This window comes from Thermobia domestica, chromosome 4 (assembly GCF_964235325.1).
Source record: "Thermobia domestica chromosome 4, izTheDome1.hap1.1, whole genome shotgun sequence".
Taxonomy (NCBI): Eukaryota; Metazoa; Arthropoda; class Insecta; order Zygentoma; family Lepismatidae; genus Thermobia; species Thermobia domestica.
This window is the reverse complement of record NC_137457.1, coordinates 294,569,165-294,584,918: the sequence shown is the minus strand read 5'-3', so window position 1 is coordinate 294,584,918 and position 15,754 is coordinate 294,569,165. Positions and strand designations below refer to the sequence as shown.

General features: G+C 36.5%; 1 protein-coding gene across 2 annotated transcripts in view; it reads right to left on the bottom strand.

The window, feature by feature from the left end:
* LOC145684198 (dynein assembly factor with WD repeat domains 1-like) overlaps positions 1 to 13,207 on the bottom strand; it is a 161,411-nt gene extending 148,204 nt beyond the window's left edge. Inside the window, exon 1 of one of the 2 annotated variants that reach the window (XM_081756239.1) lies at positions 13,124 to 13,207. The gene's annotated coding sequence lies outside the window, so the exon portion shown is untranslated. The remainder of the gene's footprint in view (positions 1 to 13,123) is intronic. The other variant, XM_081756241.1, reaches the window with a different exon arrangement.
* Between the last annotated feature and the right edge of the window lie 2,547 nt (positions 13,208 to 15,754).

Genomic DNA, 15,754 nt, shown 5'->3' with positions numbered 1-15,754 from the left:
AACAAATCTTGAATTATTCGCTTATTCACCTAAAAATCACCTTCATTAACAAGTCTGCTCACTAGGAGCGTATCCCCCAGCGTGTACTTTAACATATACTTATGAGAGAATACCTATATCTCAGATTTTGAGTACAGTTTCAAAAGTTCATTTCCGTAAACTGTAAAAGCAGTGATTACTATGCTAATTATCACAAATTAAATGCAACTTTTGAGTTGCATACACACAACCTACTAGGGAATGAAGACCATGTGCTAACAAAGAGTACACTGGAAAATGAAATAACATGTTATAACAAAAATTAAAATAAGATGATAATCGATACAAATATAGAAGATGAATATGACATATCCGAACTTCACCAAGTATGGTAGTAGAAGCTATTTGTTTACTTCTTCTTGGCCAACCGCTAAGAACATTTATAAATCTATATGTGGCTTTGTTATACGCAATTAGTACATTCAAATTCACAAACGATGACGAACTGAAGGGTACGAAAGTACAGTTGCAAGTAACAACGGTAGTCATAATAATATAGTTCTACTAAACAACGTTGAAAATAGTGGGTAATTAGGTGGTAAGTAGAAATGACCAAAACTGAACAGTTTACATCGATCATTTCGAAATACAGCTAGAAGATTAAATTTACAAGAAATAACAAAAATCAGTGAAATTTGGAGTTATACTAAGCATAGTTTGAGGGGAAAAGCGAGCATCCCCGGTGGGGATACTTCAGCTGACTTCTTTGGGGGGGAACAAAATGTGATTGAGGGGGAAAATCCCCCTCATCCCCCTGGTAATTCGCACCCTGAATAAAATATTTCGATATTGTTTCGCTTTATCCTTACATAAATAAGTGTGCTAAATACCCTGTAGGCCATCCTAGAATTTATCTACAGGGTGATGAAAATATACCACCAATAAATAAAGTCAATGGTCTGATCAAAATGACGATATTACCAAGTCAACATCTTTATCATGGTCTCCTGCCTTACCGATGCAACAAGAAACTACTGTTTCCACTGTGTGCTGCGTGTGCCGAAGAAATGAACGTGTACGCACAACGATCAGGAGCGGTGCCTCACTGGAACATGGGTATCATATGAAATACAGAAGGCAATAGAATTAGGATATCAACCGGTGGAAATCTTTGAAATTTGGGATTATGACATTGAACAATATGATCCCATCACGAAAACAGGTGGCTTGTTCACGGAATACATCAATACGCTTTTGAAATCGAAAATGGAAGCTTCTGGCTGGCCCAGTTCCTGTGTGACCGAAGAAGACAAAACAAAATTTATACAAACCGTCCTGGAGCGTGAAGGTATTGCATTGGATCCGACCAAAATTGAAAATAATCCTGCACGAAGAAGTTTATCTAAGCTTTGTGTTAATTCTCTATGGGGAAAGCTTTGCCAGCGTACAAACTTTAGCCAGACCACAATTATTGATCGGCCGGAAGAATTTTATGAAAAACTCACTTTCCCCGACATTAAACTCCATCAAATTGTACCCATCAATGATACGATGTTATATGCGTTCTGGGAGTACAATGAACATGTGCCTGTTCAAAACCGAAACACCAATGTCGTGTTAGGTGCATTTACAACAAGTCAGGCACGTCTGGAACTGTACAAGTACCTGGAAATGTTGCAGGAACGTGTTTTATATTTCGACACGGATTCTGTGATTTTTACAGAAAAGCCCGGAGAGCCAACCATTGAACCTTCTACGTACTTGGGATGCTTATCGGATGAGATGGAGTCTTATGGACAAAGAGCGTACATGAAGACATTTGTTAGTGGAGGACCGAAAAATTACAGCTTAGAAATATACAATCCAGATACCAACGTCACCAGCTACATATGTAAAATTAGAGGATTTACATTAAACTACAATGCAGGACAGCAATTAAATTTCAACACTCTAAAAGAAATGATAACAAATCAATGCCGTGGACAAGTCACTATTACCATCCCCCATAAAATATGCAGGACCAAAGACCATACCATCGTCACACGCAAAGAAGAAAAAATGTACAGCATCCAGTACACAAAACGCCGATTTAAAGAACTCAATTCCTATGATACGGTTCCGTACGGGACGTTAAAAAACAGAAGTTGGAACTGGAAAAAGAAGAAGATGAAGAAAAAACTGTAAACACCCAATGAGGCCGCCATTTCTTTTTTCCTTTTTTCCCTTCTTGCCCACAAAGCAGCAACACCAAGAAATAATAATGAAGTACCCAGAAGAGTTCATAAACCACCAACACCTCCATCTGTGGAAGAAATGTAGTCATCTCGTATCCAAGGGGGAACCTTGACCATAAAGCAGCAACACCAAGAAAAATGCAGTACCCAGAAGAGTTCATAAACCACCATCAGTGGATGAAATGGTGTCATCTTGTACCCGAGGAGGAAGATGGAACAAAACACATCCATCATTTACGAGTAAGTTTTATTTCTCTCTTATCAATATTGACTCGTTTTTATTGTTTCAGAAAAAAAGAAATTCATAAAGTAATCCGTCGTTTCTTCTTTTTCTTTACAGGATACGTCTACAGGATTCGAAGATGATGATACGTCCAAAATATTCATTAACTAGATTCTGTATTTATTATGTTAATCAACTTGTATGAGAAGAGCACATACCTTTCGTTAAAATACAACAAGTTGAAAAAAATATGTTTTATTATTTCTTGAAACCTTGAACACCTGTTTTCAAATCATGGTAATCTTGAAAATTTAAGGTGGAAAATATATCCAAAATTTGGTTTACATGATTTTGTTCGAAAAATTAAAGAATTTTTAGTGTCCAAAATTTGATTTTTAATTTAGTTCGAAAAAAAATTGATTTGAAAATTTTTAGATGTGGTTTACAGCTTTAGTTCGAAACTTGTTTTTAAAAATTTTTTGGGGGGGGGTTCGAAAATTTTTTTTCAAATTTTTTGTTCGAAAAATTTTGATTTGAAAATTTAGTTCGAAAGTTTTTAGTTTAAATTATTTTTTTCATTCGAAAAATTTTTAATTTTTTTTAGTTCAAAATTTTTTGGGGTTCGAAAATTTTTAAATTTTTTTAGTTCGAAAATTTTTGATTTGAAAATTTAGTTCGAAAGTTTTTAGTTTAAATTTTTTTTGTTAGAAAAATTTTTGTTTCAATTTTTTAGTTCGAAATTTTTTTGAAATTTTTGTTTCAAAATTTTTAGTTCGAAAATTTTTTGTTTGAAAATTTTTGTTTAAAATTTTTTAGTTACAATTTTTTTAGTTCGAAAAAATTTTAGTTTAAAATTTCTTGCACTCTGCGGAACCGTTTCGAAAAGAATCGGAGCAGTTTAGGTAAGAAAAATCTGGCAACACTGTTTCCATTAATGAATCGCTTACTGAGCGTTTAAAAAATCGCTTAAACTCACAACAATGTGTTATAAGAAATCTACAAGCGACAAGGATGGACCCCTCTTTCACCATTGTTTAAAAAAGTAAGAAAGCTGGTAATCATCTTATCTATCAAAGAGAACGATAATATTTAATGTAAACTTCAGTACAATATCATGATACAAAAAAAAAGTTATTTAAGGAGGGGGTTGAATCCTCCATGGGAACTTTAAGATACCAAAAAAGGGAACAAAATTCTAAAATCCTGGTCTAGGATGGATCGCCGTCATAGCACTCTGAATTTCTCGCATAAGCTGTGGCTAAGATCATGTGACTTCTATCCTCCAATCAAAATCGAGGTACCAAAACATTGATCTTACCTGTAAACGGAAACAAATGAGTGAGGGATTTCCATGTAATCTGTTCACCGTGTGGTGGGTCTAAAATCATGTGACTTCTATCCTCCAATCAATATCATAGTACCAAAGTACTCATCAAAGAAAATATCCGTAAAAGGGAACGATTTTCAAAAATCCTAGGACCTAAGATCACGTGACCTCTATCAGCCAATCAGAATCGAGGTACCAAAGCACTCATCTTACCCGTAAAAAGGGAACAAATTTCAAAAGTCCCAGGGCTTAAGATCATGTGACCTCTATCAACCAATCAACATTGTGGTACCAAAGCATTCATCTTACCCGTAAAAGGGAACGAATTTTCAAATATCCCAGGGTCTAAGATCACGTGACAGCTGTCAACCAATCATAAACACTCATCTTACCCGTAAAAGGGAACAAATTTCAAAAATCTTGGTCGTAAAAGAGAATGAGGGATTTCCCCGCGGGGTAACTCATGACGTCATACCACGTGACCTGGAAATTTGAATTTCCCGCGTGGGCGGGGCCTAAAGTCACGTGACCTCTATCAGCCAATCAGAATCGAGGTACCAAAGCACTCATCTTAGCCGTAAAAGGGAACGAATTTCAAAAATCCCGGTCATAAAAGAGAGTAAGGATGAGTCATTCGCGCATAACGGGACCCCTACTACTAACATGTCACATTTAACTATCTCTTTCTTAAAATTTCTGTCCTTCAGTATAATGAGTGTTATTTCTTTTTTCACATATTTTCAGTCTGCATGCGGTAGAAGTCACAGCACGATTTAAACAAGGTCTTTTACTTCATGGACAGCACACTTCGTCCCCCTTCCATCACCCTGGAACACACACACATACAAACAGGTGTCTATGTTTCTTTCGTTACTCTTCCCCATCAAAGGGCTCTCTCCCTCCCAACATTCATCTTAAACAGTCAATGTCTTTTACTCCAAAGGACAGTACACTTCGCCCATCCATAACCCTGAAACACACACACATATACAAGCAGGTGTCTATGTTTCTTTCTTTACTCTTCTCCATCAAAGGGTTTTCTCCCTCCCGCGCCATCCTTACCTAACATTCAATGTCTTTTAACATTTGTTCTTTATCGAGATTTTCCCATGTTTTCTAAATACATTAAACTAAATTATTTGACAAGTTTAAAACACTCTTTTCTGGCTTCCAACAGTTAAAGTATTGTCCAACATCTATATGTCAAGTTTAAGTGACAATTTTCTTCTTTCTTTAATTGACAGAATGATGAAATTACGTGACAGCTCCATAAGAAGCATCTCTTACGTTTACAAAAGCTTCCTATTCATTAAACAAAGGTATCACGCAGCTTAGGAATGTTTACATATAGCAATACGACTACTTTTTTATCCTTTGTTTTCCGCCTTTCTCCTTTAGTTACATCACCTTACAACATGCCATTATTTTATTATAGGTGTCTTCTTTCTTTAGAATTAGTTTCTTGAATACCAAGACCAACTGCGTTCAAGATTAACAAAAAACTTGTGTGGACATGTTCTGAAGCTCCTTTGGTTATTTTACACCTCTTGAGCGAGGAGTAAGGAAGCAAGAAACAAGTTTCTTAAAGGCTTGGGGAAAACGGTAAGTAATCAGCATAAATTGTATAAATTAACATAAAATTGTATTAAAATATATAATAAAACATTCAAGAGGAAATTTGCATTCATTTTCGTGAGATTTTGGGAACATGGGTAAATTTTTGGTACAAAATGGCGGATTTTAGCCTCATTTTCGTGAGATTTTGGGAACATGGATAAATTTTGGTAGAAAATGGCGGATTTTAGGGCCATTTTCGTGAGATTTTGGGAACATGGGTAAATTTTGGTACCAAATTGCGGATTTTAGGGCCATTTTCGTGAGAAATTCGGAACAAGTTCGTGAGATCTACGTGCTATACTACTCGAGACGGCCTTTTATATACCGAGACGAGACCAAGACCGAGACGGCCTTTTATTTACCGAGACGAGACCGAGACGGAGCTCTATAAATCGAGACGAGACGGAGACGAGGCTTAGGTCAGTCTCGAAAGTCTCGGTCTCGTCTCGAATGTTGATATAGACAACTATTAAGATTAACCTTTACTCAGAATTTCTTTCGTTGCTGTATTAGGTAATATGGGAACAGTTGACTAATGTTCAGTGGCGTATTTAGGGAATGGCTATCGGACTGAAGCCCCTCCCGAAATAGATTTGTGATCATTTTTTCGCATTGTACGTACAACACAAATATTTCTTACTCGTTCTCAAGCCTCTCCCGAAACAAAATCTACTGCTGATGTGTATAGTCATCTCTGTCTCTCTCTCCCTCTCTCAAGATATATATATATATATATATATATATATATATATATATATTGTCTGCGTGCCTGTCTTTCTGATTGCCTGTGTGCGGCCTAGGGACCAGACGAGAGTCCAAGAGTTACGGAATTTGGGTGACAAGTATCATGTCCCAGGCCTCAGACCAAGAAGAAGCGTTTTTTTAAATTTTGAATCAGGAGGGGCGTTTACCGGGACATGTAAAAGTAGTAGAAAATGACTGATATTAGTGTCGAATACATAGTTTTCGCAGTCGCTGAGATCAGTGATGATACTTCCATTAGCGATGACTTTCAAAGTCAGCTACCAGTGCGTGCGGGCCGTGGTTCATTTGCGGGGGAGGGGAGTACCGAGACGTAAAAATAATACAAAATGACCGATATTAGTGTCAAACAGTTTTCGCGTTTTCTGAGATCAATGGTGAAACTCCGATCGCATTAACCTCCAAATTCACCCCCATTCAGCTGCGGGCCGGAGTTCACAGGAGGGATACCGAGACATGTAAAAGTAATCCAAAATGGCCTATAGACTCTATTATGTATAGTTTTTGCGGTCGCTGAGATCAATGGTGTCACTTCCATTAGCGATGACTTTCAAATTCAGTTGCCAGTGCATGCGGGCTGGGGTTCACCTGCTGGGGAGAGGGTACTGATTCATGTAAAAATAATACAAAATGACCGATATTAGTGTCAAATACATAGTTTTCGCGGTTGCTGAGATAGTGATACTCCCGCAGGCCTTGACTTCCAAATACTGGTCCCATGCGAAAAATGGGTATTTCATCAAGTTATATATAATAGTCATATATATTAAAAATGCTGATTCTTTTTTAACATGCTGTGTGAAATATGGAAGGGGAAATTCTTTTAGATACTCTGCAACACCACTAGATAAACAAGCAATGTTGCCAACGCAACATAAAGTTATAATTTCTCAAATTGAACTACGTTTGATATTACATATTTCTGTTCAGTTAATTTAGTTTAGTGCGTGGGCTTTCTCGGGATTCTCCCGTTTCCTCCCACTTTCTTCATTCCACCATTTCATTCATCTCTCATCATCACAGTCTCCTTTAGCCTAAGCGGCATAACCGTGGGACGTAAAACTCAAAAATTTCATTTCATTTTTTAATTGAGTTTAACGCCTCATTCAGCAGCGAGGTTATATGAGACTGAACCTACTGATTAACGTTGAATCTAAACCACATGAGCTCCCGCCGGGAATCTAAACCGGATCTCTCACGCCATAGGCTAACTGCTTAGCCACGAAAGAGCTCTACATATTTCTAATTTATTAAATAAAACCATAATACCACATACATTATTCAGTCTAACAAAGTACAATACATATCACTAACATCAACATTTTGGAGATCTCTAATAACTCAAATGGCAGGAACATTATAACATTAGTGTTCAGTAGTTTTAATTACAACAAGTCTCAGTTACATTATTTTAAGCAGTGTTGCGAACTTAAATAAATTGCTAAATATTATTATAAATATAGTGCAAATAACGTAGCTAAAGTGCAAAATGTTTTAAAATTACTCGTAATTTGTTTTATGGTGCAAGAATGTTTTCAAAATACGATGTTTTTCATAGTCTTTGGGCTACTTATAATGTTAATGTCAAAGTTTTCGTTCCAGCAATACATGTAAAAGCAAATTGTATTTGAAATTAAATGCAATTGATAACTTTTCAGTAGCACTAGTTGTTCTTCCTAAGCCTTAGGCCTGGTGTATTTTTTAGATTATAACACTGCTTTATTAAAATTTTAATTACACCCTAACTGCATTTCATTTGTTATAGTTTGACCACCGACCACCTCAAACTCGATCCATACCATATAGCCATATGCAATTATTCAAAGACTTACAGTTAGTAATACACATTGTGTTGATTTCTGGTTTGTTTTGTTTTAGTTTAACGTCTCACGATTATGCTAAGGCGGCTAAAGGAGACGTGGTGTGACTAATCATAGTGGAATCCGACAAACTTCGGTCGTTGAACATTACCGCCACCGGGAATCGAACTCGGGACCATGCGAACCAAAATCAAGCTTACTAGCCATTACAGCAAATGGGGGTTCTTACATTGTGTTGATTTAAATAATTGAGTCAGTGTTGCCAGATCCGAAGATCAAAAAGTAGCGGGTCTGTGCTCCAAAAGTAGAGGATATGAACTATTTGTTGCCCAAATATATAGAAATGAATTATTTGGCAACAGTGACGACGCCAGCTTTAAGTTCTTAGGGGGGCAAAGGAGGGGCAGATACATTTTCAGGGGGGCGGCTATTTGCGATACCAAAAATGACATATTTATTACGTTTGACTTATTTTACATTACATTGTGCATTTCGTTGCTGTTTTCATATTAGACCTATATGATTATAAATTAAACTTATTTCAAGTAAAATTTGTAACTAACAAATAAGTAACGTCTGCACATGAAATATTTTTCAATGAAACTTTTGAAGCCTAAACATAAATTGAATTACTTTCGCGTATACTATAAGTAACACATTCGTCTAGTAACTATATACTACATCTCTCTCTCTCTCTCTCTCTCTCTATATATATATATATATATATATATATATATATATATATATATATATATATATATATATATGTAGCGAGAGAGAGAGAGAGAGAATTTACGAGGAGCTGCTGAAAATGTCGCAGTCCAATTCAGAAGGAGTGTAGGTACTAGGTAGAAAAATGAAACCGTAGTTTAGAAAAAACATATCTCTGTATGTACAAATACAAATTTTCATATTAATAATGAAATTCTTATTGTTTATCAGGTCTCTGAAGTAATTATGTGTGCCCAAACAGATAATTTCACGAACATCCAGATCCTAACTGTTGTAACATTTTTGTTCCACCAAGGAAAGTCACCAAAGTAAATTAATTAGGAAATCAGTGAAACACCACGGGACTCTCCTCCGTTACATACAGTGGTGGAGAAGGAAGTGGCTTAGTATAAACATGGCGATTTCTCAACAAATTATGCTTTACATCCAGGATGATTAAAAGCAATGATTCTTCCCGAAATCATAGATGCAATTTGTGACATTCTTGAAAATTTCAGTATTTCAGCCAGTGGTGGATATAGCCCGGGGCCGGAGGGCCTAGGCCACCCCAGTTTTTGAGTGACAAAAATAATTTAAGCTATTATTTATATAGTTTTTAAAGTGTATAATAAACTCACGATATACTTATTATAGTCTGAGGTCTGGCTGCACCCCGCTTTCTCAGTTTTTACCTTCTCAGCAAAACTTGTGTCAGAGATTCTGAGAATTTCTTTGTAACTCGTCGGTAGCACAGTTCAGAATGACTTGGGTATGCTCAAGTTCTCGACATAATGGGTTCCCAAAAAATCTGTCAGGAGAATAAAAGAGTGACGGCATTAAGAGAAATCTTCCAATTTCACCATAATGCTGATCAATTTCGCTCACGAATAGTAACCATAGATTAAATATGGTTGTACTACTGTGATCCTGAGTCGAAGCGTCGAAACAAAAGTCAACGGAGTAGTAGCACTCATTTCTCCATCGCCCCAAGAAGTTCAAAACACAGAAGAAGGTTGAGAAACTTTTTGCAACATTCTTCTGGGATAAGTATGGAGTGGTACTCATAGACTACCTCCGCAATCTATCAGATATTTAATCCAGAATCTCTACATTACTTACAAAACTGAAAGAAAAATTCAAAGTTCATCGCTGCGGAAAATGAAAAGAAAGTAATTATGTTCCTTCAGGAGAATACACCTGTCCATAGAGCCTCTGCGAACACAACTGATATTGCATAATCTAGGATTGCAATATCTAGATAATCATTCTTATTCCGCAGATTTAGCTCCGTGTAACTACTACGTGTACTTATTTCTCAAACTTAAATAACACTTGAAAGAACGCCATTTTAGATCTGATAGGGGTAGTACTACGAACAGTGGTCCGAGGAAATCTTCAATTTTTTAACTTTTCTGCAAAAACTGGAGCAGTGTACAAGGTACTATATTGACTCTCGGGGGAAGTGTAGAAGACGTAAAACTTCACCATTTCACGTGCACCCTTTCTGGGGTGGGCTACGAATTTTTTCAGCAGTTCCTAGTCAATACGGTAGACGTCACGTCAGTACTTTGAAACAAAATAAGTAAGGGAGCACTAGTGTATACCAATTACTAACTAAAGATTAGCACTCTGACAATACGTTTTATTGGGAATCAATTTAATTCCATAAATTTATTATCATTTGCAGGAAGGTAAAACACAACTCTTTTTATTCCATTCAAAAAATTAAGCCCTGGTAGTTGCAAACTAAGCTGTTATAAGCACATCGTCTGAATATTGAAAGCCGAGAATAATGTTTCAGAAAAAAGAAGTATAGAACCTTTAAATAAAACAAAATATGAAACTGAAAACTTCAAACCTGGATAAACACAAACAAGTTACATAACTGGTTTTACCTCTCTTTTGTTTCCAATCGGAGTTGATCCAATGGGAAAACAAGTCGACCAAATCTACTATTGTTCGCTAGGCACAATAATTAAAAATCATAAGAAAGAAGTATAACTAAAATTTTACCTCAAAAGGCGCTAATTTAGAAAACAGAAATATGCGTGCATACCCAGACGCTCAAAAAAGAAAGCTTGCGGACTAATCTGCCACATAGTAAATGCATGGAAAGTAGACTACAATTTGACAATGATATTGGTTATGATACTGATATAAAATACTACATATAGAATGTTTAAAGATTGTAGGAGTCTGGGGGGGCAGTCTAGGTGGCAGTCAGGGGGGCAGATGTAGCTATTAGGGGGGCGCTCGCCCCCTTGCCCCCCCTCTGGCGTCGTCACTGTTTGGCAACTAATGACTGGTACTAATGAAATAATGTTTAAAATAGACCGAAAAATGTGATGGACATATCACAAGACAAAATTATGATCGATAGACGAAAACAATTTTAGATTGGATACCACGTGACAAAAACAGCCTAGGAAATGTCCGCATACAAGAAATTGTGACAAAATCAGAAACCACTGGGGAGTAACCTGGAAAAGAATTACCCAAGATAGATAGTTGTAGAGAAAACTTGGGAAGACTTCATCCAGCAGTGGATTGATAATACTTGATTATGATGATGGTAATAATTTTATATCGAGATCTCAGAGGTAAACTAAACCGTCATAATTTCGTAATTTTACAGGAGAAGCGAAAAACCGGTTCCTTAACTAAGATCTATAATACTGTTTTTCAAACTATACTAAGTAGTTACAAAGTAGTAAGATGGCTTTAGACTTACATTATTACACCACTAGAAAGAACATAGTCTATTAAAAAAAGTATTCTAACTCAATTTGATCAAAAAGTGACTTAACATAGTCTACCACTAATGTTTATATATGTATATATATACTGTATAAATTTACTAGGTAAGTTAGGGTAAAATTGAATCCAAAATTTAACGAAAGTCATACAGCGAAAAAAAATATATTTTTGACTATTTAATACTTCATGTTGCTGCAAAACTACGAAAATGAATACAAAAGAAAACTAGAATGTTAAGAATCACTTGTTTTGGCGAGAGAGAGAAAATAGATACAGCTAGCTCGAATTACCTATATATTTATATAATATGAATGTTCATGTTTCGCAAGTAATTTTCAATCAATATAAAATTTCAACGTAATGAACGCTGGATTGGTTTTCTCGAATAAAGATCACATGCACCGCTAAGAGCTCAGGAATAAGCTTAATCTATGTTACGGCAGTGGATATACGTACGCGTATGTAATGCATTACAACTTTAGGAACTTGTATAAGAAACAGAATGTACTTAAATTTAGACGCGAACTATGCGAAACATCTGACTTTGAATCTAACTTGTTTCGTGATGCAACCCGAGGCCACACATAACAAAGATGAGTGCCGTAGCTCCCACCACAAAGTTCAGGAATTTCGTGTTATAAGGTGTCAATTACACACGTAGATGTGAAACGGTAATAAAGCATTTGATCAATTTTAAACAAAATATATTGTAGTAATAATTTACCCTATTTGTTCAGATAATGAACGTTATAAATGTTTTATATATGTTTTTAAAATGACAGCCAAAACAGAATGTATTGGATAATAAATGAGAAATTGTAAAATTTCAATTTCGGTACGATTAAATACATTCATGCTGCTGTGTTGCGTTATCCGTTAGAATGTATTGAACAATTCTTATTCTAAGGAAGGAAATAAACATTGAGATAATATATAGACCTAGAGGTGCCTTAATGCGAGATCTTTGATGGTATCGAACTCGCAAAAATCGAATCGATCCGCCATATTGTGCAGGGAAAAATAGATAATGATAAGTTATGTTTGTATTATGTGTTGATTATCTGTGTTATGAAGAGAAATTTATGAAGAATGAATAAACTTTCTTTGGAATTTCATAATATTTCAAAGGTAAGTTATTTTCTTTCCTTTAAGGTTTAAATAAATAATAAAAAGTGATTGTGTAGGTACTTGTGGGTGGTATATTGGGTGAATAGGCATATGCATTGCATTTAGACTGTCAAAAAGCTCGTAAAGAGTACTACCTAGAGAATTGTCATAACTGATATTAAGTTTGCTTACTTATTAAATTGTATGTTTATGAGTTGTTGGTAATTTTGCCAAATTATAGAACCTACAAGTGTTCTGTGACACCTTGGCAAGGAAATTGTATGGTTGTAGAGGGAGTGGGTCTACTTTGTCTGTTAAAAATTGCTAATGATGTCAATTACTGGATAAAATAATCGTCACTCAGTGTTAAAAGCAGCAATATCTCTTATACAAGTCTCAGGTTATTTATCGATATTCTGTACAAAAAAAAGTGGAAATAGGTGACGTGCGTCCGCAGTAGTTCCAGAAGGAGCTGGACGCTCATACTTTCAGGGATTATTTATTGAGTATCTACGAACTTAAAAAGGGGGTAACAAACCCACTTACATTTACTTCGCGAGTGATACGAAAATAAAAAAGAACGTACCTGTTTGTTGTTCTTCTGCCTATATTTACATCAGGCGTTCAGTGATGTGCAAATGTTTGAGAGATGTATGCAGTAGTAGCAGGTCTAGCGTGATTGCTTTGGTGGTTTTTGTGCAAAGAACGGAAGGTGGAGTTTATTCCGTACGGAAGGTGGGGTTTATTCCGTACAGGTTTGCGTCATTGTGTAGAGGTTTTCGTGAAAGGAATGCAACGCGAATTTTGCTTTTTCATGTTTACTTTGTTTTTGGTAATCTACAAAGTATAATGCTTAGAATTACGTGCATAAATTGAGTAAAATTCCTCGGTGATCGTATTACATCTTGGAACTCTAAATATAGGTGTTTCCGTCTGGGTTCTAGTTCCTAGTTTTCCTGGTTTTGGGTCTGCACACATTGACGGTAGGTGTTTCCGGTAGAACAAGACAGAAGACGATGAGGGAAAAAAGGTATGTAATTTTCTTGTTTTAAAAATCTTTCTTTTAGTTCAATGATCTATTAAAAGTAAGTAGAAAATTAAAAAAATAGTGAATAGTTCTTTTTGGACGTGTAAGTGTTATGTATGTGCTAGGGATGCGGTTTTTGGGAATAAAAGAGAATTTTGGAGGACATGTGGCCTTCTTTCTTTTGAAGAAAAAGTATCCCCTACAAACGCGGTTTCATAACTTTCTCTTGGAAGTAGCTCGAATATATCCTCCTAGTATTTGATTGATTCGATATGATGCTTTCTGCTCCTTATGTCTTTTTACTTTCATTCCTCACATTTGCCCTTCACTTGATATGTGCATGTGAAGTGCCCTTGTACTTTATGTATGAGCGTGTGGGGGGGGGGGATTTAACGCATATCGCATGCTTTGCGCTCCTTCTGCTCCTTATTTTCCTTTTACTTTTATTCCTCACATTATTGCCCTTGTACTTTATATGTGCATGTGTAGTGCCCTTGTACTTTATATATGAGTGTGGGGGGGGGGGATTTCACGCATATCGCATGTCGTGTGCTGCAGGATACTTCTTACTCTTGCATTACGTAGGGAAATGGTATTTCATGTGGAAGTGGTAATAGAACACAGAAGAAACGCAGATCAGGGTGTATTCACACTTTATATTGGAGTGGGAATACAAGATGATCTGGGCTTCCTATGTGTTCTGTTACCACTTGCACATGAAATAACATCATTTCCCTACGTAATGCAAGAGTAAGAAGTATCCTGGAGCACCGGAAACAAGGGCGGTCTCATGTATACTATTACCAAAAAAGTTATTTGTAAATGGGATCACGTTCACTTTAGCAGACGGTTCTACCAAATTTTTGCACATTTCTTACATTTTGAGGGTAGATTAGAGCTTTGTATTTCTTTTAGCGGAGCATGCACTGAATTAGGAGCTCCATTACTAATTGTAGATTGACTTCAAGAGGGCTCTGTATAAGTACAGTGTGGACGTATGGCATAAAAACTGGGCAAGGTTGTAGAATACAGGTCCCCCTCTCATTTAGCTGTAATAAAGACAAATCAACGTGCTCTGCGGGGCTCTAACCCGCCTCCACTCTCTGGCGCTCGCTCAGGAATACTCTGTGAATTAAAATTTAGAGTGGTACAGAAAGGAATCAACCTTGCTACTAACCTATATGGGGACCTGTGTTCTATAACCCTTCCTTGCATAGCATTTGTGCCTTTTAATCGCCACCTAGCACAAGTTAGGGCTATTGTTTAGACTTGGGCGGAGCAGCTTTTTCACCAACTATTTTGCGATATTTTATTCCGATTCGGTTTCATTCCGGTCGTTGTATGGTTTCATACCTTAAATTAGGATCCATAGCATATGTAGTAGTAGTAGTAAAAGGTGAGACGGCCCGCAGGGGTTCGTTAGGATCTGTTCTCGATATGAAATGGGCAATCACTACCACTTACCTTTATAGTTGGAACAGGTCCCATACTGCCTACATAAAATTCTATACGATACTGTCTTGACTACTTGAACACCACTATCAACTCATGTCTCCTGTAAATTATAGAGGTCTGTTGTATTTTGTTATTATGCCCCCCCCCCCCAATACTAAACATTTACCCAGGTTCGTGTTTTATGCACTGCAGTTTTTAGGAAATGTTCTAGAACACAGGTTCCCCCATAAAAATTAGTAAACTTACCTAGGTTGGTTCCTTTCTGTACCAAAGTTTAAATTTTAATTCACAGAGTGTTGCCGAGCGAGGGCCAGCGGGCTAGAACCCCGCCCGGCACGTTGTTTTCTGTCTTTATTACAGCTAAATGGAAGGGGGACCTGTATTATAGAACCTTGCCGCTATGCAACCGAGTCTGAGTAGGAGCGCAGCAAGGGGGCCCGAGAGGCAGCTTCCGTAGGATGCAGGCGCGTCAGCGACAGAGGGTATACGCATAAACGAAGACAATGGAAGAGGACACTTACACATACAATACTTTCACTATAACTAAAAATTCATTTCAATATGCTGTGCACTGCTAGTAATTACTTATATTTACACTTTCATTCCCTCACGAAAAAGGTTTCACCTCTCAATTTTCTATTTGGTAGAACCGTCTGCTTGAATAAACCCTTTATATTTCATGTACAGTATTATATATATATTTGTATTGGTGGTATTTGTTAGTTAAAAATCACA